General features: G+C 52.9%; 1 protein-coding gene across 1 annotated transcript in view; it reads left to right on the forward strand.

The window, feature by feature from the left end:
* ITPKB (inositol-trisphosphate 3-kinase B) overlaps positions 1 to 25,939 on the forward strand; it is an 87,897-nt gene that overhangs the window by 34,209 nt on the left and 27,749 nt on the right. The gene's annotated exons all lie outside the window — the stretch shown is intronic.

A 25,939-nucleotide genomic window follows, 5' to 3' on the forward strand; every position in this document is an offset into this window, starting at 1 on the left:
CAAGGTGGGTGGGCCCTCTGGCTCCTTGACAGTTAACCCCGTGACATTTAGGGGACAGAAAGCCATTTGAGCAGCCGATTGTCCAGACAACCCCAAAGTTGCTTTCAGCCCACAGAGCTGGCCTGCCCCTGGATAGCATCACGGGTGCGCAGTCTCCAGAGCGTCGTTCCTGAGCCCCACCCCTGGGGCTGCCCCAAGAGGGGGGCTTCTGCCTTTCGGAGACCCCTTAGCAGCCAGGGGTGAAGGCACATCTGCTGGCTCTTCTTGCTTGCCCTGACAGAGAGTCAGAGAACCCTCCCCTGGAGCAATCTCTGGAGAGATGCTTTAGCTCTCATGAGTGCAGGGAAGGCACTTTTGCTGGGGAGCGCGTAGCAGGGGCTGGTTATATTGGCAAATTCTGCCTTCCCTTTGGGGCTTGGTTTTGGGGGTTACTCTCCCTCTTGAGCGCTCAGAGTGAGGAGCCCCTCACCTCTCTGTCCTAACCGCCCAGGGCTGTGTGAGGTCACCTGGGAGAACCACCCACCACCCTGGCCCTTGCTGAGCTCCCTGGCACGGGGCATGGCTGGTTCCAGGTGTGTTCATGGCAGCCCGGTTTGCTGAGTTGGGTAATCAGGTGCAGAGGGATTCCCCCCACCTGACTTCAGGCCAAGGGGTGGTGAGAGGAGGAAGCCATTTCCCTCGCTACCCAACTCTCCTTCGCAGCGCTCACTTGCCTGAAAGGGGGACGTGCTCTTTCTCGTGTTTTCTGCACTGTGTACTTGGGATGTTTTCGGATTTGCTTCTTGCGGGGTGGAAAGAGGAAAGACACCTCATGTTTGTTGACTGTTGGCCAAAGACTAAATGCATCATGCCTTGCGTCGATCCCCGTCATTCGTCAGACCAGGAAACAGATCCCAAAAGGTTAAGTAAGTTGTGACGGGCACACAGCCTGAACTCAGTGGGTTTGTTCCTGGACCTACCCGCTTTGAGTTGCGTTTGCCTGTGTCTTCTGGTCCAATGGGCCGTATTTAGTTGCTCTCATACAATAACACCTCCGAATTCGAGCAAACCAGTTTGTTTAGTGTATGGTTTGTTCCCAGGAGGTCTGGATGAACGAACATCAGGATATGTCCTCTCTTTAATTGGGAACATTGTCCCCATCCTTCCTGTAGGAGACTGGCACCACTGAGTGTGATCGTGCCTGGGATATATTCCTGGGAGTGGGCACAAGGGGTGTCCAGCCCCCCTGAAGGAGATGGGGAAGCTACCCACAGTACTCAGTTCTCCTGGGGAGGCCCAGGCCACCTCGTTTCAGTGGTGTCTCAGCTCTCAGATTCTGTGACCTTAGTCCGCCCTCACCGGATGTTAACCTTTCGCGTTGTGGATGTTTCTCATTGCCGTTGCCGGCCCTGAATTCTCTGAAGGGAGTCTGTTATCTTTAATGGCCACTTTGTCACCAAAGGGACCCTGAGACACAGTAGCAACGTATGCTCCCAATGAGAAAATGGTGGTGTCCTTGGGAAAGAGAAGAGACAGTACAGGCCCGGCCTGCAGAGGGACTGACTTTCAGGGTAGCGACACATGGTCCCGGTTGGCGCACCGGGGCCTCCCGTCGTAACTGATGCTAGCTACCAGCGCACACTTGCCCAGAGCAGATCTAATTCTCATTTAATCCCATGAACAGAACTAGGAAGGTGGTATTATTGTATTCCATTCCTAGAAACGGAAACTAGGGCTCTGAGAGATTAAATAATTGGCTCCAAATCCCACTAATGGGTAGAGCCAGGATTTTAACCAAGTGTATTGGATTCCAAAGGCTCCCAGGTGGGACGTTCATGGGTGGGTATTGGGCTCAGTGGGTGCTCTGGAGGAGGAGCGGGACAAGCAGGGGAGAGGGCAAGAGTATAGGTGGGAATGAGAATTGGGGACTGGGGAGAGGCTGGAGTGAGGCCAGCCCTCCCCCTGCTCTGTTTCCTTCTGTCCCCCTCTTCCTGGTCTGGGGCCCTTTGCATTTCCTCTGCCCTGCCTTCTTACTTGCTTCGTCCTTATCCTCCCTGGGGTGCCTGCGGGCCTCACCCCCTGTTGTGGGCCCTGCCCGGGGTTCTCCACTCCCCGCCCACGCTTCTCCCCAGACCCCTCCCTCCCTGTCGCCTCTCTTCCTTCCTGCCATCTGTCTGCCAGTTTACTGCCCAGCGGCCTCCTCAAAAGGGCAGGGTGAGGCTGGGGCAGAGGCAGGCTCTCCAGGGGAAGTGAGGGGTCTGCAAGTGTCTGGGGGTTGGCTGCCGTGGGCAAGGGGGGCCTGGGTTGGGGCTGGGGGGAGATGCCAGGACTGCTGCCCGTGAGCTGGAGTCTGACCCCCGTCCCTTCCCCTGCAGTCAGCTGTCCCTAACTGCTGCCACACCAGCACCTTTGGGCTCTTTTCTTATTGATATTGGCCTGGCACTTCAGTCAAGATCATTCTGAGTCTTGGTTTCTACGATTTGTCCTATTCATCATTCCTCCCAGCTTTTTTGAGAGCATAGGAAGGAGTGAGCCTTGGATTCAGAAACTGGCCCAGCACCTTTTTAACTCTGGACCTCGACCAAGACCTTGGGTTTCAACCAGGGTGATTTTGCCCCCAACCCAGGACATTTGACAATGTCTGGAGACTTCTTTTTCCATCACAGCTGTAAGGGGAGCGCTACTGGCATTTTGTGGGGCGAGGCAAGGGGTGTAGCTATGCTAACCTTTTACAGTAGGTGGAGGAGCAAAGAAGTCCTCCCTGCAGAATGTCAACCTGGCAGACACTGAGAAATCCTGAGTTTAATGAGACGTGGCCCCCTGCCTTGGGAGGCTGGAATGAGGTGAGCTACACAAATGGCCTTGGAAGAACTGTGAAGGCCTCTTATCAGTCATGATCAAAGGCACTCCACCCCTGTCAGGACTTCTGCTGCTTATTCACCCATCAGGGGAATCAGCAACAGAGAGGATGACCAGGATTAGACTCAGCAAGGAACCTTCTGGGATCCTCCAAGAAGCATTCCTCACGGTTCCTAATGAACAATCTGGAATCAGCTGCCTCCAGAGTGTAGCTCAGATTCCTTCAAAATTGTGCAGCCGCACTCTGATGCAGAATCATGTCTATTTTCTCATGCAACTCGAGGAGATCCAAACACGTTCCCCGTGGTATTCTTTCTGGTTTTATAGCTGGCTGCAGAAGAAGAAATGAGATTGATTTGTTGAGACGTTTCCTTACTGAACCCATTTAGACTGTCAGTGAGTTTTGCTCTTCCCTATAAAAGTTCACAAATCACTTGTTCTATAATCCAACCGGCAGAAACTTCCAGAGTCCAGTGTAGCAAAAAGCAGGAGACAAATATTTACCCATCTTTAGTCTTCTGACTCTTCTCCCATCCTCCGCGCTGTCTTAAAGGCTGCTATCAATGGTTCTGGGAACACACAGTTGAGGTCTTTCATGGCTGCCCTTGAAGAAAGCGAGCCGTGTGTGCCAGGGGACCCACGGGGACAGGGCCTCCAGATGGTGTGAATTCTCAGAGCACCGGTATGGGGCTCTGTGGGGAAGTAGGGGTTGTCCAGAACCGGGGAATGGGCTAGAAACCAACCCCCGATGGGTACGTTCGGTCTGACCCATGCTGTCAGCCCACGAGGTTAGCTCGGAAAGGTGGGACTGGCTGCAGGAGCCTTCGCAGCTGTGGTGAAACCACAGATGGTGACCCTGTAATGGGGTCAGAATCCCGTGGTCATAGCCAGTGGGTGATCATGCAGGAGTGCAGAACGGACCTCTCAGAGGGCTTTGCACAGAGCAGTGCGATGTCCTGGTTTGCGAGACTTCCGTTACCAGTGTGTGTGTGTGTGTGTGTATGTGTGTGCGTGCGTGCGTGAGTGTGCATGAGTGTGTTGGGGGGGCATAACGGGCATCTCGTGATATCACTGCTTACAGTGGGTCCCTGTGAAAGGCCGGGTAAGAGCAGGCAGAGGTCTCTAGACCCACATAGGAAGTGGTTCTCAAGTGCAGAAATTAAACTCTGCCACCGTGCCTCTCAACGTGGGTCATCTCTGCACTCCCGGTGTGCTCAGGTGAGGCCTCTGGGTGGGGGCTTGGTGGAGGGGCCCCAGTAGCCCAAGGCTGTCCAGGCTCAGTGTCTCCCACCTCCACGCCCAGCACGCATTCAGTCCCCTTCTGAGCAAACAGGGCTTGGGGCTGTCCACCCCCAGAAGGTCCCCAGAAGAGTCTGATGCGGGGTGTCACTGTGACGGGCTCCGAGGTCCCCGCAAAGAAGCGGCACCCAGATCAGGACTAGACGCTGCTTTGTTCCCCAACCAGCCAGGCACTGCGACAGGTGGGCCCGGAGCAGCTCATCAGGGATTTTGCTGCTGTGCTTCCCCCAGCCCCCCACCCCCACCCCAACCCAGGTCAAGACCAGAGCTGTGGACTCAGGAGCCAGCTGTGGAGACTTGATTGTCTACTGATTGCTGATGTTCACTGGGAAAAGAGGAAAGGAGACATGAAAGTGTGTTCATGTTGATAAAAATACATAAAACAGGGTTGTTGCATAGAGACTGTTTCCTTCCTTCCTTCCCTCCCTCCCTCCTTTCTCACCTCCTTCCTTTCTTCCTTCTCTCCCCTCTTCCTTTCTTCCCTCCTTCCCTCACTCCTTCCTTCCCTTCCTCCTTCCTTGCTTTCCTTCCCTCCGATTAAAGAAGTTAACATGTTCCTGAAACCTAAAGATTTCCCTGGCTACTTTGGGCTTTGATAACTCTACAGTCAAGGATAAATCTCTTGAACGACAGGCATTTCCAGCTGTCTTTCCTGAGGGTAAGCCAGGAGGCGGTTTGAGGAAGCTGCAAGTGGACACGGCCAGCACGGGGAGCCCTGGACGAGGCCCGAGGTCGCAGGTTTCGGAGGAGCCGACCCAGCCTTGGCCGCGGGGTGCAGGGTGGGGAGCATCCGCACCGGTTTACGTTAAGGATTCCAGGCTGGGGAGCCAGAGCGCTTTCTGCTGAAACTTAACCCCTTTAAAAGTGATTTCCACTTTCTTATTTATTTAAAGAGGCTTTGGGACTTGTGTTTGTGAGATCTCTTCCCACCACCGCACGTGACTTGGGACGTAGCCCTGGGATGATCATGTTCTTTTTACCCAGATGGAAAATTGGTCTGGGCCGCAGTCTGTGGAAAACTTGGAAAACTTTGGGATTCCCCCCACCCCCAAAAAACCCCAAACCAACAAAACAAAACAACAAAACAAACAAAAACCCCCCAGAACAGCTCATTCTGAAAGGCCACGGAGCGTCCTAGAAAGAGTGTAAACTTCAGGGTCAGATGACTCATGGGGGATCCTAGCTCTCTGCCCAGTAGCGTATTGCTGAATTTCTTCTTAAAAATGTGACAATCCAAAAAAAAAAAAAGTGACAATCCCAGGGTGTGAAGGCTCCATGAGGAATAAAGGTACAGCGCCTTGCGCACAGTAGGTCCTCGATGAGCACTAATCCCCTTGTAGGCCTTTTAGCCCCATCTCCTCAGGGCTGTTACTGCTCCCCACTGGCCTTTGGTTACTAGCCCGCTGGGGCTTTGAGGCCAGAACATAGTGTTTCGGAGGCCGGCGGCGGGGGAGGGGGGCTGGGCCTTCAGGATGGGGGCCCATGAGAGCTAGGGCCGCTCCCCTTGCTGCTCCATGCTTGGTTTTTGGTTTGGGGTCCTTGAAACTTGAACTCATTCAGTACAATGACGTGGTGGGGAGAGAGGGGGCAGTGTAGACAGGGTGCTTGGCGTGACGGCGTAATTACGGGTTGGGTCATCCTCAGAGCAGTTTTCCGAAAGACACTGGCCTTCAGGTGAGCAGGTGTCTGTTCATCCTCCTCCATTAGAATTCTTGGCTCTGCTCCGCATCGGGCCAAAGGCGCCAGGCAAGGTGCTGCTTGGTGGGGAGGGCGGTCTGCTATTCTAAACCCTCCCCTTCCTGCCTTCAATTCAGGCCCAGGCTGAGGCATTCGTGAGCACTCGGGGGTTTCCTGGGGCTGTTTTAGCACACCCATACCAAGCCCTCCCCAGACCCGCTCAGCCACAGCCTGCGGGTCCTGAAGGTCCTCTGAAGGTCATCAGAGGGCTTATGGCCTGAGGCTGGGAAGGGAGTAGATGAAATTGGTCGTACAAAAGTGTCTGCCGGAACTCGGGGGGCAAGAACGTGCATCCTTCCCCCCAAAGAGAAGAAGCTAGGTTTTAAAAACCGTAAAATATACGTAACCTAAAATTAACCGTTTTAGGGAGCCTGGGTGGCTCAGTCAGTTGAGTGGCTGCCTTCAGCTCAGGTCATGATCCCAGACTGCTGGGATCAAGTCCCTCATCGGGCTCCCTGCTCAGCGGAGAGCCTGTGTCTCCTCCTCTCTCTGCCTGCCGCTCTGCCTGCTTGTGCTGTCATTCTCTCTGTCAAATAAATAAATTTTTTTAAAAAATTTAACCGTTTTAGCCATTTTAACCTGCACTTTGTGGCGCTGCATGCTTTCGCACCGTTGTGTAACCCTGACCACCATCAACCTCTAGGACCTTGTCATCTCCCCACACAGAAACCCCGGCCCCAGGGGTAACAGCCACCCTCCCCTCCCCCGCCGAGAACCACCATTCTGCTTCCTGACTCTGTGGCTGACTCCACGTGCCTCCCACGGTGGGATCACGCGGGATCTATTTTTACAATGGGTTATACTGCTTTTGGCCCAAAGGCCTCAAGGTTTCCCCGTGTTACGGCAGTAGTGGCCCTTCCTTCCTCTTGGAGGCTGAGTAATATTCCAGGGTGTGGGTGGGCCCCCTCGGGTCACCCACTCTTCTGTGCAAGGACACCTGGGCTGCTCCTGCCTTTCAGCTCCTGTAAGAACTGGTCTTGGTGGCCGATCTCCTTTATGACTAAGTGAGGTATGTGCAGATGTGTTTGGGGGCATGTCTGTCGACACTGACGGGAATAGGGCAGAAGAGGCCTGTTTCATATCTGGAGAAGCTCTCCCTGCCGCCTGGCTCGCGAAAGGCTCTTGACGAAAAGGTAAACAGGAGGCTCTTGGATGTCAGACTCGGAGTAGGACACACATGTGGCAGACTCCTACCCGGGGTCCCAGAGTCGGATGGAGCCCCCCTGAGCCAATCGGCGAGAGGGCAGCTGAGGTGGGCAGCTGGGGGTGGGGCGGCAGCCCAGGCCACCTCCAGCCCTGTCATTCCCAGCTTGGGTGACTCTGGCTAAGTGCTCAGCCCCTCAGCCTCTCAACCTCTGTGTTGAAGAGGACTTTTGTGCGTCTGTGTATCAAAGGCAACACACTGAAAGCCCACAGGCCAGTCGGTGCGTATTCAAAAAATCCAGTGTTTCTTTCCTCCTCCCTTCTCTGCCCAGAGCACGTTGCCGGGAAAGGTCGTGTTCAGTTGACCTCCGGACCACCAGGGCCTAAAGGGAACCCAGCACACAGTAGGGCTGCCACTTGAACACTTGGGAACATTATGCTCAAGGCTCTGTGCCAACCAAAGGCTATTCTACAGGACTTTGCAAACCGGTATTGAGCAAACACAGCTCCGTGGATGGAGGGCAAGACCTCCGAAGGGGACCGCTTTGAGGAAACTATTATATATTCAGATGGGTAGACTCTGGCTTGTTTGGAAAACAGAAACCTCATCTTGGCCCCATTACTTTTTTGGTCATTGTCTCCATGGCTGTGTTTTTTAAAAGATTATTGGTTGGAACTTTTAAAATAGGCCAGTTGTCAGATGTCTTGGCAAGAAAACCTATCCCGATGGCTTTAGGAATCTTCATAGAGCTAAACCTCTCTGCTCAGAGAGGGCTGTTTGGGTCGAGTCACAGAAACATGCCCCGAGGAGGTAGAAACGCAGACTGGGGGGTGGGGGGTCGTGAGCCAGGGGCCTGGAATGCACATGTCCCTGAAGTAGGGAGGCCTTGGGTATGGGGGGGATTTAATGGTTGCTCGCAGAAGCAAAGCGCATTCAGACCTTTCCCTCTGGACCCCATCCCCAGCCCACTCAAGGGCGTGTGTCTGTGATTGGACCCGTGGATCACCCCAGCTTCCATGGGTAGTCTGTGGCTCAGGCAGAGAGAAGGACAGGGATGAGGCCTGTGGGTGGGTTTCTGAACATCAGCTGAAAGGCAGAGGAGATATTCCTGCCTAAAAGCGCCAGCCTAGGCTGGACGGGCGCCGCAGCACAAGGAACATGACACCAGCTCTGTAGCCCATGTGTCCTATGGCCCCCTGGCAGCTGCCCTCGGTGGGGGGCTTCATTAGCCCTGGGTTGCTGAGGAAGAGCCTTCCTCTCTTCCCTTTGTGGCTTATTACCATCTTATATCAAATATGGCGAAGGAGGGGGGCTCTTCTCTTTCTCTTACAGGGGATCCCAAACAGGTGCGACTAGGCTAGCAGAACCTGGGATCTCCAGGAGTAGCTCTGTACAGCAGTGCACCTGTCACAGAAAGGGGGGTGCATTCTTGCCTTGGACCCCCCCCAAGGGCTGCAGGAGTCTTTGTGATAGAGACCTCACTGGCCCCGTCTGCCATTTCAGAGGGGCTCTGACTCACCGCCTAGAGCTGTCAGAAGAGTTCAGATTCTCCGAAGAACTGAGCCCATGTTTTTCCTTCCTGGCCTTGGACTTGGGCCAGACTTGGTACAGCTCCACTTTAGGTCTCTTTATCCAAGGGAAAGCTTAAGGGGTTGGGGACTTTCTGCTGTTTGTTGTTACACGAGACGGGGAAAGGTCATTGTAAAAACGCCCTGCTGGTCCTGGCAGACACCTGGTTCATGGGACCACTCTCCCCTGTCCCCAGATGCCTGTGGGAGTCAGTGAGTGCCCCAGGTTGGTGCGAGGACTGTGTCTTGTGACCTTGGTCTGCATTGCCTTGAGCAGAGAGCCACACACAGGGGGCCCTTGAAGCTGAGGAGTGACTGGCATGCTGTCCAGGCCCCCCGGCTGCATGGATCTGCTGCGGCCGCATCTTCAGGGAACTCTGAGCTCACTCGTGTGCCAGTGGCTTCCATGCATAAAGCTGTTCCGGGCGCACCAGGCAGTCTGCTCCCTAGGCTGGCGGCTGAGCTGGAGAACAGAAACCTGGCAGCTGGGAGTGACGCGCTGGTGGCGGAGGAGACCCCAGGCCCTCCTGGCCCCTCTCTTCGGCCCACTTCTGGCAGCCCTGTGTGGGCAGGGGGTGAAAAGTCTGTTTTCATCCAAGGATGGGAGCCGTATGCTCGTGGACCCGAATGAGCGCTCTTCACAGAGAGCTCATGGTTCTGCAGCCCATGGCCTAAGTCTGGGGCAGCACCCTACCCTGGTTTCTGCCTTCCCTTCTTGAGCAGAGTGTGGTTTGTTCCGCACTGAGCTTAACTTCAGCCCACGTACAAATGACGCTACAGAGAGATTCCTTTTCTAGGTTATTCCTTTTTGCATCTAAGCCTTCCTGCTCCCTGCGGGTTCACACTCTGGCACCCCAGCCCGAGGCTGACTGGTCCAGGGGGACCTTATTGTGGCACACAGCAGACAGGCGTCGCCGTGTACACCTGCCTCCAGCACCCCCCAAGACAAGCCTCGGGAGGGCTGGACACACACCCGGGCCCTTTGGGATAGCTTCCTCTGACACCGAGCCTAGCTACCTGCTGCATTTCAAGAAGGAATGCTAGTTAGAAGGCGCACGCCCTGAGATGGCCTTTTTGCATTGGGGAGGTTGGGAGAGTTCCCTGGCCAATGCGTTTAACGAGGTTTAACGTTGGCGTCAGTCTGTGCTGGGGCGGAGGGCACGTCACACCATAGGCTGGAGGAGGCTTGGGCCTCTCGAAGGGTGTGGAGGGGCGGTGCGGAAGCTCTGTGTTTCTGCGCCAAGCTGAAGGAGGCCTGGATGGGCTGAACCTTGAGAATCTGTCCCCAGTTCCCCAGAGCCCAAAGTGGACCCCCAGCTCCAGCTCAGAGATGCTCTTAGGGGCCCCGAGTTCCGTAACTGTGTCTCTGTGAACCTGGAGGGATTTTCCTATCTCTGGATCACTCACCATGACCTCCTTTCTGGTCAGTACCACTGGTGCCTGGAGGTGATATTAGACTCTCTAGGCGGCTGAAGAATTGGAGACCTTCAGCCGGCAGAGCCACTGCTGATCCCAGGGCAGGTGCTTCTGAGTTCACTGGTCACCTGTCTCTGCTGCCTCCCCATCCCGGCGGACAAAACTGGTCAGGATCCTGCGGCCTGGCTCTCCTTTGGGTTCTCCAGAAGTTCTCTGGTGAGAGGTGTGCATGGGCCTCCCGGAGCACATGGCTGGACTGCTCCCTCGGCCGAGAGCAACAGCCTTGCCCATGGGGAGCTGGTGCCTCTCCATCCTCGTCCCACTCCTCGCCCGCTGCCAACACCATCCTCAGCCCCCACCCCACCCCGTGCTCATCTGCCTGGGGAGAACCTCATCCCCCGTGCTGCCCACCAGCCCCTCTTGCTCCTTGTGCTCAGAAGCAAGCCCCTCACTCCCCAGACCTAGAGCCTCATGGCCAGAAGGGGATTTTTTTTTTTAATCTTCTACAGTGTGTTTGGACTTTTCGTTGGTTCATTTTACAGACAGTGATCTAAATACCTTGCACATGCTAAACGTTCCAGCTGAGCGAGCCCCAGGACCTGCCGTGGAGGAGCTGGGGGTGTAGTAGTCAGGGAGCTGTGCAATCAGATGCTGGGGCCCCGGGAGCGGCAGGGGCAGGGCGGCCTGGCTCTGCCAGGGAGGGGTGACTCCTGCCCTGGGCGGGCAGGGAGGTTCCCCAGCAACGATCCTAGACTGTGTCCCAGAAGCTGGGACAGTAGAACCCGGGGTTCAGTGTGGGCCTGGACTCCTGTGGCTGGACAGGGAAGGAAATAAGATTCCAAGTGGAAAGACCGCACAGCCCAAAGTCAAGGCAATGTGGCGGGACCGGGAAATGGTGAGTAGGATGTGGGGGAGACGTGGGGAGGGGGTGGGGAGCTGGGGCCTGCGGACCAGAACGGGTGTCCTGAATGGAGCACAGCGCGAATGGACTTTGGAGGGTGGCACTCCTGGGAAATGAAAACGTCCTGTGGATGACAAGGGGACACGTGAGGTTTGGAAGGCAACATCAACAAATCTAGGCAGAGAAAGGTGATCACTAAGGACAGGGACTTGGGGGTGCACCTCTTACGACGCTGTTCCCATTGAAGGACTGGTGCTGAGTCCTATCTTCCAGCGCCATCTCTGTACCTACCTCCACGTGTGGGGGTGGAGGGTGGGAGGCGGAGCAACCTGATGGGTGGCATGGGAGCTCTGGGGCCTCTGGACTCTGACCCCAGAGCTGCGCCTCTGGGTCCATTGCTGCCTTCTGAAAGCTCCAAGAAGAGCACAAGAAATGCCCTATGACAATGTCCTTTTAAGAGCATGAGCCTCTTAAAACATCCTCAGGCATTCGCTTGTGTCCCCGGGGAGGATAGCTTCCAGCTTCCTCTGTGGTGAGAAGGACTCTCTGTCCGAGGTGGGCTCATACAGATCCCGGTTCTGGGACAGGAGTGATTTCGGGTTTGTATGGATTGAATCTGTAGGCACCGTGGTCAGGCTAAAAACAATATAACAAAACAAGACAGAAACCTGAACCGGCTCCATTTTGTCATCCCCTCCCCTGCTCGCTGATCAGTGGGCTGCTTTGTGACTCCAAAAGCAGGCAGTCCATACAGGCTTCGGAGAGAGGACGGGGGTCTCCAGGCTGGTTGTTCTGCTCCCTGGCTGGGGCTCATCACCTCCTGGAGCCTTGTGCCAGGCAGGCCTGCCGCACAGCACCTGGCAACAGATGAGCAGGACTTTCTGTCACCATGACTTCCTTGGGGAGATGTGGGGGGATGCTGTTCTTCGTCCACATTCCCTTCCTGGGAAACACTAACGCTGGTTCTCCTTCATTTCACTTGGTCCTGTTCCTGAGAGTGCTGGTGTCAGTACCTTGTGCCAAAGGTGAGGGCTGACTACCTCTCTCTGGGCCCCTTTATTCTTTCTGTTGGAAATTTCCCAGAGACCAGAAAGCTAGGTGATTTTTCAGCACACCACAGGGTATCAACAGGATCCCCATGCCTTCTTGGGCCGGAATGGAACATTTTCCACTTTGGACCAGCGATATATAAACCCTCCAGCAAGAAGGTTGTTCAGATGAAAGCTGCCCTTGGGGGCACAGACTTTGTGAAGAGATTGATGGTTGGACTGTAGTCCTCCTACACCTGGCCTTGACCAGGTGGCTTGCCATTTCTCCTATGAGGGTAAGCGAGAGGCACGGAAAAGAAGGAACGATGTGTGACCCAAGTGCACACTTTTAGAACTGAGAATCCAACCAGCCACCTCTTCCTCCATCCCCCCATTTCCCGGTTTGGAAACCACACAATAAGCAAGGGAGAAATGGGCAGAGGGCAAGGGGCCATCGTATGGTGGAGAGCAATGGGTTCTTGGCATGCAGATAAGGATTCGAGTCCCATTTATGCTTTGACCCTGAGCAAGGGTCAAGAAATCTGCTGAGCCTCTGTGTTTTTATTGGTGAGTCGGGGCATCTCGGCCCCTGCCGTCACCTGCCTCACTGGGTTCTTTTGAGCATCCCCTAAGTCTACCACTGTGAAAGGAGAACAGAGATAAAGGAAAAGAAGAAAGAGTCACACATTGGCATCTGGGTCTATTGTGCTGGGGCTGCTCGGAGCACCAACGGGGAGCTGCTGTTCCGGAGTTGGGTTTCCCCATCCTCTCTGCCTTGGGACACCTGTCACAGATTCCCAAGTTCTAGCACTACCACCAGATTGGTCTGTGTTCGTAGGGAACAGGGGCCATGCTGCCATGTGGTGTGTGCCCCTCTGGGACCGGGCTGCCAGCAGAGCCTCTTAGGGCTGAGTGGGAGGGAGAGCGTGGGCGTGAGTCCCGGGGTAGACAGACCTGTCTTGGGCAGAGCTGTTTGGGGTGACACAATCCTGTCTAATTACCACCCACATTGGGAGGTAGAGCTATGGCCGAAAGCACTTAGACTCTCTCTAAGTCTACCTCCTCCTGAGGCTGATCTTGGACGTGGAGAGGGGACTGGAGGTGGGGAACCACATCTGGAGTGTTGTGCAGCCTGAGTTCCTGCCCTGCCCATCTCCCACACCACGTTTGGCTTTTTGTTGTTTGCACAGCTCCTCCCCAAGGAAGTGTGACTCTCCCTCCCTCCCAGTCCCCTTTGAAGGGCACGGTAGCCCTCGGCCTCCCTCCTCTTCAGACCAAACATGGACTAAGCTCCAGTGCATGTGGTTGTTCACAGTCCTTGGCAGCATCCACCAAGGACCTAGTACGTGCCAGGCAGCATCCTGGGATAGCTAGTTTTTCAAACAGTCCCGTGAGGGATATCTTATTGCCCCCATTTTACAGATGAAGAAAGTAAGGCTCAGAACCTTTCAGCGGCTTGGCCTCAGTCACACACTGGGCCAAGTGCTGCAGCCGGGATTCAAACTTCTGTTTCCTTGGCTCCAAAAACCTTTCTTTGCTCTCCCTTGCTACCTTGCTGGTCACTGCCAATCAACAGCAGTCCCTTGGGGCTTCCTCTGTTCTCAAGAACCCCGCGTGGCTTGTTGAATGTTTACTCACTTTTTCCTGGTTCTTTTGGGGTCACTGTGACCAAACACCAGCCCAGTGGTTCTCCCCTAGGAAACACGTGGGACCTTGGGAAGTGTGGGGGCCTTCACCAATCCTATGCCAGATTGCAGTCCCCACCACTTAAGTCAGAAAATCTGAGAGCGGGACCGAGGGAGCAGCGGTCGGAAAGCCCACAGGTGATGCACGTGTGTAGCGGAGGTTACGGACCGCTGCGCGCACCCACCCGTCTCTAGCTGGTGGTGTTCCTGTGGCTCCTTTCAGTAACAAAGATGGTGGCACCTGCCTGGGAGCCTTCAGCCAGCCTTCTGGGTGGCCTGCCTACCTGGCTACAAACTGTTTCAGATAGCTCTGCAATGAGTTCTTATTTGATGGTGTCTTTCTTCCTGTGAGTTTCCAAGCGGTATCTGAACTCCCAGCCCAAGCCTGGGTGACAGAGGCTAGGATATGGACAGTTGTTTCGAAGGGGGAAGTGAGGTATCGTCAGGAGAGCTGAGTTCTGCAGGCTTGCCAAAGGATGGTCTGCAAATAGCCCTGTGCTCACTTGATCCTTTTTCAGTGCCTAGGCTGTGGCATTTAAATATTGCAGGTGGGAAAGGGCAAAGCATGGACCCAGATGCACACGATGCAAAGCTATGTAAATTGGTTTTTAAAATAAAAGCCTGCATAATTTTTAAATCAAATCTTTCACCTTGATGGTGGAGTTCCTCTGCGTGGTGCAGGCAGTTGGGGGACAGCTGTTTGACATCAGGCAGAGGCCTCGGTTGGATCTTTGCTGCAGATTTATCCGTTTCTACACTTCAACTCTTGCGCTCTTGCCCATGGGTGTGTAAAGACAGCTGGGATTCAAGCTCTGGCACAGTGCCAGGCACACCATATGTACCCAACACAACAGGCATTCCTGCCCTTTCCTTTCCTTCCCATTTTCAAGATGCTCTGCTGTAGGAAACTTGCTAGCCAGCCCCATGGTGAATGAGTGCCCCTGAGCAGCAGAAGCCCCTTTCTAGGCCAGAGCATGATCCTCAGGCTGGGAAGAAAGTCAGCCAGCTTCTGCCGGGGTGCCAGCAACAGCCCATGGGGCTGAGACCTTCTCAGTAGACCCCCTGGTCTAACGTGGGGAGGGGAGGCGGGCAGACAGTTTTCGGACCAAGGTGCTCGGCTGTGAGGCCACCAAGGCATGAAATCATCCTGCCATCCTGGGCGAATTCTGGTGACAGGTCCAAGACCTTCAGACCTGGGCTGACCACTTTCTATCTGGGGATTTTTCTTGAGGCTATGGAGGAACACACCCTCTTAGCCTACTTGCAAGGGGTGTGTGTGTGTGTGTACACGTGTGTGTGTTGTGGGTGGGGTGAGGTCTTGCATTCACCCAGCACGAGGAGCAACGTCTTCCCTTTCTGTTTCTCCCACCGACAGGCTAGCTCTGGTGCCCAGTAGGTTTCAAGGTAGGAGGGCAGCGTGAATCCTCAAGGGAGAGAAGGCACTAAAAATGTCTCTTGGACAGTGGTTCCCTCCATCTGCCTTTTCTTGGGCTTGACTGCATCTCAACCAAGCTGAGTGTCTTCCAGGAAAAGTTCCTAGCACCGTGCTGGCCGCTTTACCAACGTCGTTGCTCAAAGGCCTGGGCCCCCTTTGTCCTCCCGCCCCAAAGTGTGAGATCTTGCTTCCTTTTTAACGCCAAAGAATCGTAGGTAACTTAGCACAGTGGCTCATGGTGAAGTCCAGTCTGCAGGGGCGCGCTCACCTGCTGTTCCTGGACAAGGACCCTAAAACCACCATCTGTCTCTTCGGGGGAGAGTTTCTGTACCTCCTGCCCAGACTCGGCTGCCCTCAATCTTTCCTACCTCCGTTTCACCTTCTGCCAAAAGGGATTTAAAACGTCGGTGCTGCCTCAGATCTCAAGAAATGCCACTTACATCTCAAGAAGCAGAGCACGCTCTCAGGGGTCGCGAGGATGCGGGCCCGCCCCTCACGCTCCGCTCCGTCCTTCGCCACGCCCCCTGCACCGCGCCACGCCTCCCCGAGCTTGCCACGCCCCCTGCTCGCCGCTTCGTCCCGCTTTCCTGCGCTCTGCCACGCCCCTCGTGCTTCGCCCCGCCCCGCTTCGGGGCCGGCAGGGCTGCGCACCCTCCCTGCTCGGAATTCGGTTTCCGGCCGGGTCCTGGTGCCTCCAGCCACCTGCGTAGGCCAGGAGGTGGTGGGTACCCGGAGCCAGCCGGTCCCAGGTGCGGACACGGGGCCCAGGTGTCTAGCTCAGTGGGAAGCACCAAGATCTGGGGGTTCCCGCATGTCCCCTTCACCTCCGGCATCGATTCGATGAACCCTCCTCTGGTTGGAGCACAAACACTTGACATTGGTGAAGACAGGGATTTCAGAAATCAGAAATCAGCCTTTTCATTCTCTCCGCAGCAAAATATAATTTAACACAATAACTCGTGAGTTTGTTCAAAACACTTTGTATGTCCACTGTAGATAACTGGATAAATCCAGAAAACACAAAGAAATAAAAATCACCTATACTCTGTTAGACATTTTTTCTAAGCACTGGAAAAATTCTTCATGTCAAAATGCAGTTTTAAGTATACTCTTTTGTGTCATTCTGATAAGGAAGAAAAGGTCCATTCTCTGATCCACTTTCTCCCTAAAAACCACTTCAAAAGGGAAGCAAAATCTGAATGCCGGTCAGTCCCCACAATTTAGCCTTTTTTGAGACTATCCCAAACCACGGAATTTCTGGGCCAGCCATTATTTGTGAGCTAATGTGGTTAATCCTTCCGTTTTGTGGACTGACTCTCAGAAGTGACATTACTTGCTAGGGGGTGCGGAATTAGCTGCAGACCTGGGACCCAGAAGAACCCGGGCTCTTCCCCAAAGCTAGGCTCTTCCCCCAACTCCAAGAGCACAAAATAGGACCCCCCCTTCCGATTGGAGATTTATAATAAAGCAACACGGAAAAGGGGAGAGGTTACATTACAAAGGGACAGTTTTATTTGGAATTTTGGTACATTCTAAACTCTTTTTACAAATGGCAACAAAGTGACATCTTGTAAAATTCTAAGTAGATGCTGACCCCCCTCTCCTAACAGCCCCCTCCCCTGTTAGTCGGAAACACCAGCAGGTCAGTGCATGGAGAGGCAGAGGGCTCTGTCTTGGAGAGGCACCCAGTTCTTTGGGACACATGGAGGGATTCCTGAAGAAGTTGGCCTGGAGCCTTGGCCTGCCCATGGGCCCGCTTCTGCTGGTCTGTCCTCTGGGCAGCCACCTTTCCAAATTGTTGGTCTGTCAATATTACTTCCCCCTGGGACTTGCCCCCTGGCATGCCCTTCTCTCCAGCATCCACTCTGAGCCTGCCGTCTCTCTCTTGCTGGGAGGATTGACTCCTTCATTGTTACTTCCTGGGAGACCTCACGGGTCACAGGAGAAACCTCCTTCTGGATAGCAGCTTGGAAGAAGGGCACTGTGAGGTGTGCAGACCATGTAAAAACCTGACCAAAGCCTTAGCCTGGCCTAGCTCATTTTGGAATAGCAGATACTGATTTTAAGGAAAAAAAAAAACACCTAGAAACCATCTAATGGGGTCTCACAGTGTCCCAAGCTCATTCTATAGACAGGGAAATGGATGGGACAAGCCCGCCTGAGGTCTCTAGGTTTCTAACCAGGAGACTGGGCTAGCTAGTTTCCCACGAAGGCTTGGCCCCTTCCCTTCAACACAAGCATCTGCTCATGGTTTATACTTTACTCCCTCTGGGGTGGGAGTCTAGGGTTTTGCACCACCATATTGGTTTCTATGCACAGGCCGAAGTCCATGTGATGGCAAGCTTTCATTTTTTGTCATTCAGTTTTGTTTTCTAGTGGCTGTTTTTGTCATGCTGAGTAACGGTCACTGGGGGATTGGTTCTTCTGCAAGATTTTTCGTATGGAGAATGTTAGTTAAATAACCTTTGTCAACTTCCATGCCCCGTGTGGGCTTTGGATAGGCGTAGAGGTGGACCCATCCGTTTAAAAACAGACACCTACCTCCTGACTGGCAGCATGTCTTTTTTTATTTTTTTTTAATTCCTTCATTTGATGTTTTCCCAAGTATTCGAGTAATGCCTGTACACGCCTGGGCTAGCAGGTGCACACGTGGGATACCCCTCGGGGACATGTACGCTGGTGACGCTATTCTCCCTCTCCTCCACCCTGTCCCTCTTAATCCCCGCCAGCCGTGTTCTCTTCCTGGGCAGCTGAGCTGCCCCGGGATTGTTTTCGCGTCTGTAACTCGAGGACGATACCTCCCCTTCTGTGAAGGAGGGAGGACGGTGTACCTAGCAGACGATACCTCCCCTTCTGTGAAGGAGGGAGGACGGTGTACCTAGCAGGTGCTCTGTCATTGGCGGTGGCGATGTGGGGGTGCACATTTGGGCTGCGGTTGGTTGGATTTTGCCCTGTGTGGAAGGGCTCCTTCGGCATTCCCACTGTTTCTCATTACTCCTCCATCCTAAGGACTCGGGGGCGGCCCAGAGCCCATCGGGGCGGGCAGGTGGGTGACCGCGTGAGGAGCCGGGCCCAGAAGGCACAGTGGGAGCCCATGCCTTGGCCTCCTCGAGCCACTGCGATGTGGGGCTGAGTTCCAGGGTTTCTGGTCGGGGAGGAGGGGGGTGCCTTGTTTGAGGCTCAAATGAGGTTAGAGAAGGAAGGAGTGACTACTTGAAGCCCCACCCCCCACCCTTTCTCCCCCTTCCTCCCTCTCTGGAGGAAACGTCAGATAGCTCCTCCTGCTTCTCTCCTGCACACATACCTCTTCTTGCCTTCTCTACCTTGACACAAAGGTCTCTCCCCAGCCCGGTGGCATCTTGCCTAGGCTGCTAATAATAGACAAGGGTAGATCTGCCAGGCCGTGAATCAGAAGGCCCGTCCCAGTTCTGCCCTTGCACCGGGATCCTGGCAAACTCTTGTGGGACTGACTTGGTAAATATCCTTTGTGAGCAGAATAGGCCTTTGTGTGTCCTGGAAACTCCTGCTCTCCCTCCCCGAGGGTAACACCCTCCTGGAAGGATGGTGGGGATGCCTTTGGCCTCGAGACTTGAGGAAAACAGAGCTCTGGGCTTCCAAAGCGGCCCCCCGGGGCCAGGAAAGGAGGGTTTGCAGATTTGGCCAAGGAGCAGCTGAGGTGCTCTGGGCAAAGAAGTGTGAACAGAGAGGACTTGCGAGACCACATTTATTTCAGCTCTACCTACAACGCAACACAGGACACCTCGATCCGTCCTTTTCAAGGCTCTAAAGCAGAAATGTGTGGAAGAAGAAAAGTGGAAGAATTACAGTTTCCCTATTTAAAAAAATGTCTGAAAGCGCACTTAGCACTCCAAGGTCTTGTTTTTGTGACTCGATTGGATAAACTTACTTAGAAATTGTTTAAGAATGCCTCTGGGCGATTAGCTTAATGTTTTTTTTTAAATCAAGGTTGGACCTCCATTCGTGAATGGATTAAATTAAAATATCTTCAGGTTCCGGGCTGATTCTCAAGGCACTTTTGCAAGATACCCGGCACCTGGTCCTTGTCTGTGGCTTACAAAGCATTTTCACAGCTGGGTCCTCCTCCCGTGGTTGTGACTGTAACCTTGGGAGGCGGATGGGGCCCGTCTGGTTGTCATCCCCATGTTACGGATGAGGAAGCCAAGGTCTGGGAAGGGTGAGCAGGCTGCTCAAGGTCATGCGGGGTCAGGGGCCAGAGTCAGAGCATGGGGAGGCCGTAATTACACCGTCCCCGTTGCCTTCGACATCAGACTGCTTCGCAGGTGAGCACGGGCCAGAAGCCTGTGTACACAAGGCATTAGGGAGGCAGCCAGATGTTCATTTTAATAAATGGAAACTATGACTCAGAGCTAGAGCCGGCCTGACCCTCCGAGCAGGCAAATTAGTCATTGAAGGGGAAGGCTGGTTGGTCTTGGGATTGGAGAGCATGTGGGAGCGGGGGGCCCGTGTCACTGAGTGCTCCCCGCTGCTCGCGCTCACACTCTGCTGAGCACACGCTATAGGCGGCTGGCCGTTCTGCAGAACTGTGGGCTGAATTATGAAGAAGGCTCAGCAGGCTGAGCTGGGGACGCAGTCCGGCGGAGACGGAGCTGAGGGATGAGCGGGGAGCCAGGCCAGCCCTCAAGAAAGCTTTCTGGAACCCCCCCCCCCGACTATATGCCTTATTCCTCCGTATGACTCTCACAACAACCGAGGATGTGAGCTGAGCGGTTAACAATATCACCGTTCGTAGAGAGGAAGTCGAAACCCAGAAGCAGGAAGGTTGAGTAATTTCCACAGCTAGTAAATGGCTGGGCTGGGACTCCAGCCTGGGTCCTCTGACTCTTTCTTCCAGAAAGGGTCCTGGCCCCTCCGTTGGTTCAGGCTGAGGGGAACAACGCTAAGCATTTTCCCAAGGGCTGAGATGTCTCTGGAAAAGAGCAGGCCCTGTGTCCAGGCCCTGCTCTGTGCTTTGGGGTTTGGGGGTAATTGCACTGAGTCTTGGGCACTTGGCTCTGAGGAGTGTTTGTGCAAGCATTTCCAAGTGTGGTGGCTTCTTGCACGCCGCTAGTGGAAAATTGTAAGAGTTCCATTTTCCTGTTTCAAGTGAGCGTTTCCCCTCCTGGGGTTACAGTAACCACATCCTCCTCAGCACCCAGTGGAACGTGGTAAACACCGGCTACAGCTGAGTATTCCCTTCTGAGTGCCTCACTGGGTTCCTTTTTTTTTCTCTTGTCTTTAAGTGCACAAACACACACACACACACACACACACACACACATGGTTTTGAAGGACTGGGCTTGTGTCTCTGTGGTTTCAAGACTTCAGGGTAGGGGCACCTGGGTGGCTCAGTGGGTTAAGCCTCTGCCTTCAGCTCAGGTCATGATCTCAGGGTCCTGAATTGAGTCCGCATCGGGCTCTCTGCTCAGCCTCCCCCTCTCTCTCTGCCTGCTGTTCTGCCTACTTGTCATCTCTCTCTTTCTCTCTGTCAAATAAATAAAATCTTTAAAAAAAAAAAAAAAAAAGACTTCAGGGTACCCTGCAGGTACCCTGGAAATGGGGACAGGTGCGGTTTTCACCAAGGTGTTTTGTCAACCAGCTTCATTTTGGCGGGGAGCTGGGTTGGAGTCAAGTTAGTCAGACTACTGAGTCATTCATTGGCGGGGTGGGGGAGGCAGGGGGCGGACAGAGGCATGTGGGTGAACCGCTGAGCACAGACGTGGTGGGCTCCTGCGCATGACCCGCAGGGGACACTGCGGTGGGTTTTCTGGAAGCGGCAAGGGGAGCAGAGCGTCAGGTAATGAGGAGAAGGAAGCAAACAGGGATTCTAAAGAAACTGAAAGCCAAGCGGGGGTGGGGGGTCAGGGGGAGTAAAAAAGTTGCAAGAGAGGCTGTTAATTTTAGGTATCTTTAAAAATACCTTAGTGCTTTAAGGGGCGCCTGGGTGGCTCAGTGGGTTAAGCCGCTGCCTTCGGCTCAGGTCATGATCTCAGGGTCCTGGATCGAGGCTCAGGTCATGATCTCAGGGTCCTGGATCGAGTCCCGCATCGGGCTCTCTGCTCAGCAGGGAGCCTGCTTCCCTCTCTCTCTCTCTCTCTGTGCCTGCCTCTCTGCCTACTTGTGATCTCTCTCTGTCAAATAAATAAATAAAATCTTTAAAAAAAAATACCTTAGTGCTTTAAAAGACCTATTTATAAGGGCTTGTTTGGGTCACAAGAATTTCTGAATCCCTCCTACCACCAGCCCCTCACCGTGTTGCTCAGAGCCTTTGAAAACATGGATTCCAACATGACAAACTTCTTGTGGCCCAGAACTGAGGGCCCCTGGCTCTGGGGGGCTGGCCAGTAAGCTGGAGGGAGCAATGGAGCTGAGGCACATGTGGTGATCCCACCTCTGACTCTCTGCTCCCTCGTTTCTTTTACCTAGAGACAGTGGCCCCAGGATATTAGCCTGGCTGTCATCTTGGAAGATTGGCTGCATTTTCCTTTCCCTCCCCTTCTGTTCTCCACCTGACACCATGACTGAGCCAGAACTGGAAGTAAAGCCCCTCTTTGTGTCTGTGCCTCAGCTATACACATCATTAAACAGAACAATAGAAAAGCAGGTCTCTAAGCCCGCCTGGCAGAGCTCACTGGGCAGATGAAGCTGGAGCTCCCTACAGCACTAGCCGAGCTGGAAATCAAAATTGCACACAGGCTTGTGGTGCTTCCTACTTTGTGCGGATAGAGAGGACGGAGCGGAAAGGACAAGAGATTCGAAACATATGCCACGTATCATGTACACGAAGTGCCTTTCGTGTTGCCCTATGGCTGTGTCGAGAGGCTCCAGACCGCCTGCAGAGCTTTGCACCGATGCACAGGGTTCGGGAAAATCCCTTGATCGGGAAGAGCCGAGGCTCTTTGAAATGCTTGCTGCCCCCAGATGGACCATGTTTGTCTGTCTGTCCGTCCTTCCGCGGAGGACTGTCAGGGACTTTGCTGTGCCCACTGTACGTCGGTCCAGCAGTGCGGACAGTGATCCCTTAGCAGACGCATTTACTGAGCTCTCTCTCGCCCCGTGTTTGCAGCTAGGGACAAGGTGAATCCCACCAGCTCTGCCCTGGAGGAGCTCACAGTTTTGGTGGGAGGGTTCTGCATATTCCTTTCAGCCCTCTGGGGCCTGCAGGTACTATGTGAATAGTGGGAGGGCCATCACATGACGCTTTCAGCTTTGTTACCCACTCCGCTCAGATTCCTGGGCTCCTAGAATTCTGCAGGGTTCCATTTCCGGAACAGTGTCCCGTCCTGACCTCATGGAACCTGCACAAAGGGGAAAAGAGCCCTGAGAAGGGACATTTTGGAGGGGGCAGGAATTTATTCATGTCACCTGTTTTTTTGTTTGTTTGTTTGTTTGTTTTTGGATGTATATTCCGTGAATTGTATAAAAGAAACTAACCATGTTGTAGATGTTTCGGATGTAAAGACAATGTAGGGTGTCTATCATCGTAATCCTACCATCATAACTAAACATAACGATTCTGTCGATTACTAATTAATCGGTCAATATGTATTCTGTCTTAATTCAAAAAGATTTGAAGGTGCTTCCCCATTTGTACAGCATAGTACAATAAATAGCTTAAAAAATCAGAGCCAGAGACCAAATAGTTTTGTCAAACTCAGTATAAACAGGGGCGCCTGGGTGGCTCAGTGGGTTAAGCCTCTGCCTTCGGCTCAGGTCCTGATCTCAGGGTCCTGGGATGGAGCCCTGCATGTGGCTCAGCAGGGAGCCTGCTTCCCACCCACCCACCCACCCCCGCCTGCCTCTCTGCCTACTTGTGATCTCTCGCTCTCTCTGTCAAATAAATTTTTAAAAAAAAATTTTTTTTTAAACCAAAAACTCAGTATAAACATGGTATGCAGACGTGCACACGAATATAGCTATTCTTACAAATTGGTGTGTTTCCTCCCAGCCTTTTAAAAGCATGTACCCGACGGGGTGCCCGGCATGCCTGGCCGGCTCAGTCAGTGGAGCGTGCTGACTCTTGGTCTCAGGGTTGTGAGTTTGAGCCCCGTGTTGGGTGACTTAAAAATAAAATCTTTTTAAAAAAATTAACTCTGTACGTGTTTTATGGCCTATCCTGCTTCCTCCCACTCTCCCCACCCCTCTCCCCACTGAATATTAATACAGACTTTTCCATGTGTCTTTCTAAGGCTAAGGACTTTAATGATCAGACCAAGGATGTGCCTGAGATTTACTTGATCATTCCTCTATTGTTGGCGTCAGGCTATTTTCAATGCTATTGTGAAATAAACAATGGCATCATTAACATCTTGGTGCTTGTAACTTTTTCCATAGTTCCTTAAGTAGATTTCCAGAGGAAAAATAGCTCAAGAAGGATTTAGGGATTTTGATGGCCTTCGACACACATCCCTGGCCTCTTCCTCCTGAGGGTCACCAGCAGGTATTGGTCCTTCCTGTGTGTCCTCCTCCCCGCCCCCGAGCCCTCCTGTTACTATTTTTCTGGTTTCTCACTAATTTCACAGGGAAAGAACACACTGTTGTTTTCACTATGTGTAGGTTGCCAAGTTTATCTCTTGGCATCTGAGGGGTTTTTTCACCCATTCGCCTGAGTTACATACAAAAGGTATTAAACCTTCTATAGTAATATATTTTATAAATACTTTCTCCAGTTGATTTGGCTTTTACTCTGGTTTGTTGGATTTTTTTGCCTTTGATCCTTAGAAGTTTTACATTTTGGATAGTCCAAGAAAGCTCTAGTACTGTGCTCCCTCGTTTCTGTCCATTATTCTAGGGACTGTGGCCCCAGGACATTAGCCTGGCTGTCAGTTTAGGAAATTGGCTGGGTTTTCTTTCCCAAAGCCTCGCCTTCTGTTCTCCACCTGATATCTCATCCGGGATGCTGAACCAGTGGTATTATCCTGCATACCTGGCACTTGGCGTGGATGATTTTTCTTTTTTTTTAAAGATTTTTATTTATTTATTTGACAGAGATCACAAGTAGGCAGAAAGAGAGAGAGGAAAGCAGGCTCTCCGCTCAGCGGAGAGCCCGATGCGGGACTCGATCCCAGGACCCTGGGACCATGACCTGAGCCGAAGGCAGCGGCTTAACCCACTGAGCCACCCAGGCGCCCCTAAATATAGATTTTATTTATTTATTTGACAGACAGAGATCACAGGTAGGCAGAGAGGCAGGCAGAGAGAGAGGAAGCAGGCTCCCTGCTGAACAGAGAGCCCGATGCGGGGCTCGATCCCAGGACCCTGGGATCATGACCTGAGCCGAAGGCAGAGGCTTTAACCCACTGAGCTACCCAGGAGCCCCGTGGATGATTTTTCTAACACTCTTCTCTCCTGGAAGACAAAATTATTTTCAGCAATAATCAAGAAATAAACCACATAATGAAGATGGCTAGAAAAGGATTGCAGACAGTGAAATTTTCTTTTGCTGAATTTTGTATATTTAATCATGCTGGTAAAACAAAACAATTGTATATGGTGAGGGAGGATAGTAATAGATCTAGTACTTGTTATTTTTTTAATTGAATTTTATTGTAATTCCAGTCTAGTTAACATAGAGGCTTATATTATTTGGGGGCATATAATACAGCGATTCCATACTTTATACAACACCCAGTATAATACTTGTCAAATACATAATGCATGTTTAGGACAAAGGGAGAAATTACGTCTATATATGGGTCTGTGGGAAACATTCTAGTTTCTATTTTGACTCTCCTATACATTTGTCAGACTTCCTAAGACCTGATCTCCTCTGCCTGTTCATGTTTGGTGGACAAAGCTAGTTTGCCAGACTGCCTTCCTTTATAGCGGACTGCAGAGCACCTCTTATTGATTTTAATTTTGAATAGTTTCCTTCCATGGAAGCAGGAGAAATACGAAGAGAAACCATCTTAAAAATGAAGATGAACATGGCAGAAATTCACCAATTGCCCCTTTCCCTAAGTCCGGAAATTATCCTACTGTTCCTGCCTCTGTTTCTCCGGGATTGATGCAACATTGCTGCTGATGAGAAATTTTAAACGTCCCTAAACCTGCAAGAGTGTCCTTGAACAACAGGCCACGGAGAGGGAGCCCCGGTCTGTCTTCTGTGCTCCCACCATCGATTTCTGGACTGCTCTGGATGTTCCAGAGGGGACTCTGGAGGGGATGTCAGCCGTGCTGAGTGGGGCCCCCTGCAACAGATTCCGAATCCTGTGACTTTGCCCCGAAGCGCGAAGTCTCCCTGTGCATCTTGGCGGTGGGGGGGGGGGCTGACTTCACACCTGAGAGCTCCTGAAGGACCTTCTGGGGGCGTGGCGTGCGGTGTGATTAAGGATAGCTAACATAGCTGGGAATTTGAAACTCACATGTATTATTAAAATAAAACAGTTAATGCAGCAGATGTATAGAATCAGGAGGCTCGGGGACAGGGAGGGAAGGCAGGTGGGCGTGTGTTCGTCCACAGTTGCCAGCTCCTGGTGATAACATTTCATTATAGTTTTGTTTGCCCTCTTCATTGCTTGCCTCTGAGGTTAAATGGCCTAGGGCTTGGTTCTGAGTTAAGCTGTTCTATATGGGCCTTTTTTGTTTCTCTGTTTTTTTGCTCAAGCTTTTTTCCCCAGGCCCAAAATTGCACAGACACACAGACACAGACACACACACACACACACACTCCTCTTCCTTGCCTTTCACAGTGTAGCTTAAGTGCCACCTTTTCCCAAAGGCTTCCTTAATCTAGTTCACGTCTCCCAAAGAAACTAAGTCCCCGTGGCCCAATGTCTGGGCCTCTGTAAGGTCACTGATGGTCCTGACCCTCTTGTACAGTTACTCAGCCCCGTGGACTGTGGCTCCCCAGGACACAGCATGGAACCCC

Source organism: Neovison vison, chromosome 10, assembly GCF_020171115.1.
Source record: "Neovison vison isolate M4711 chromosome 10, ASM_NN_V1, whole genome shotgun sequence".
Taxonomy (NCBI): Eukaryota; Metazoa; Chordata; class Mammalia; order Carnivora; family Mustelidae; genus Neogale; species Neogale vison.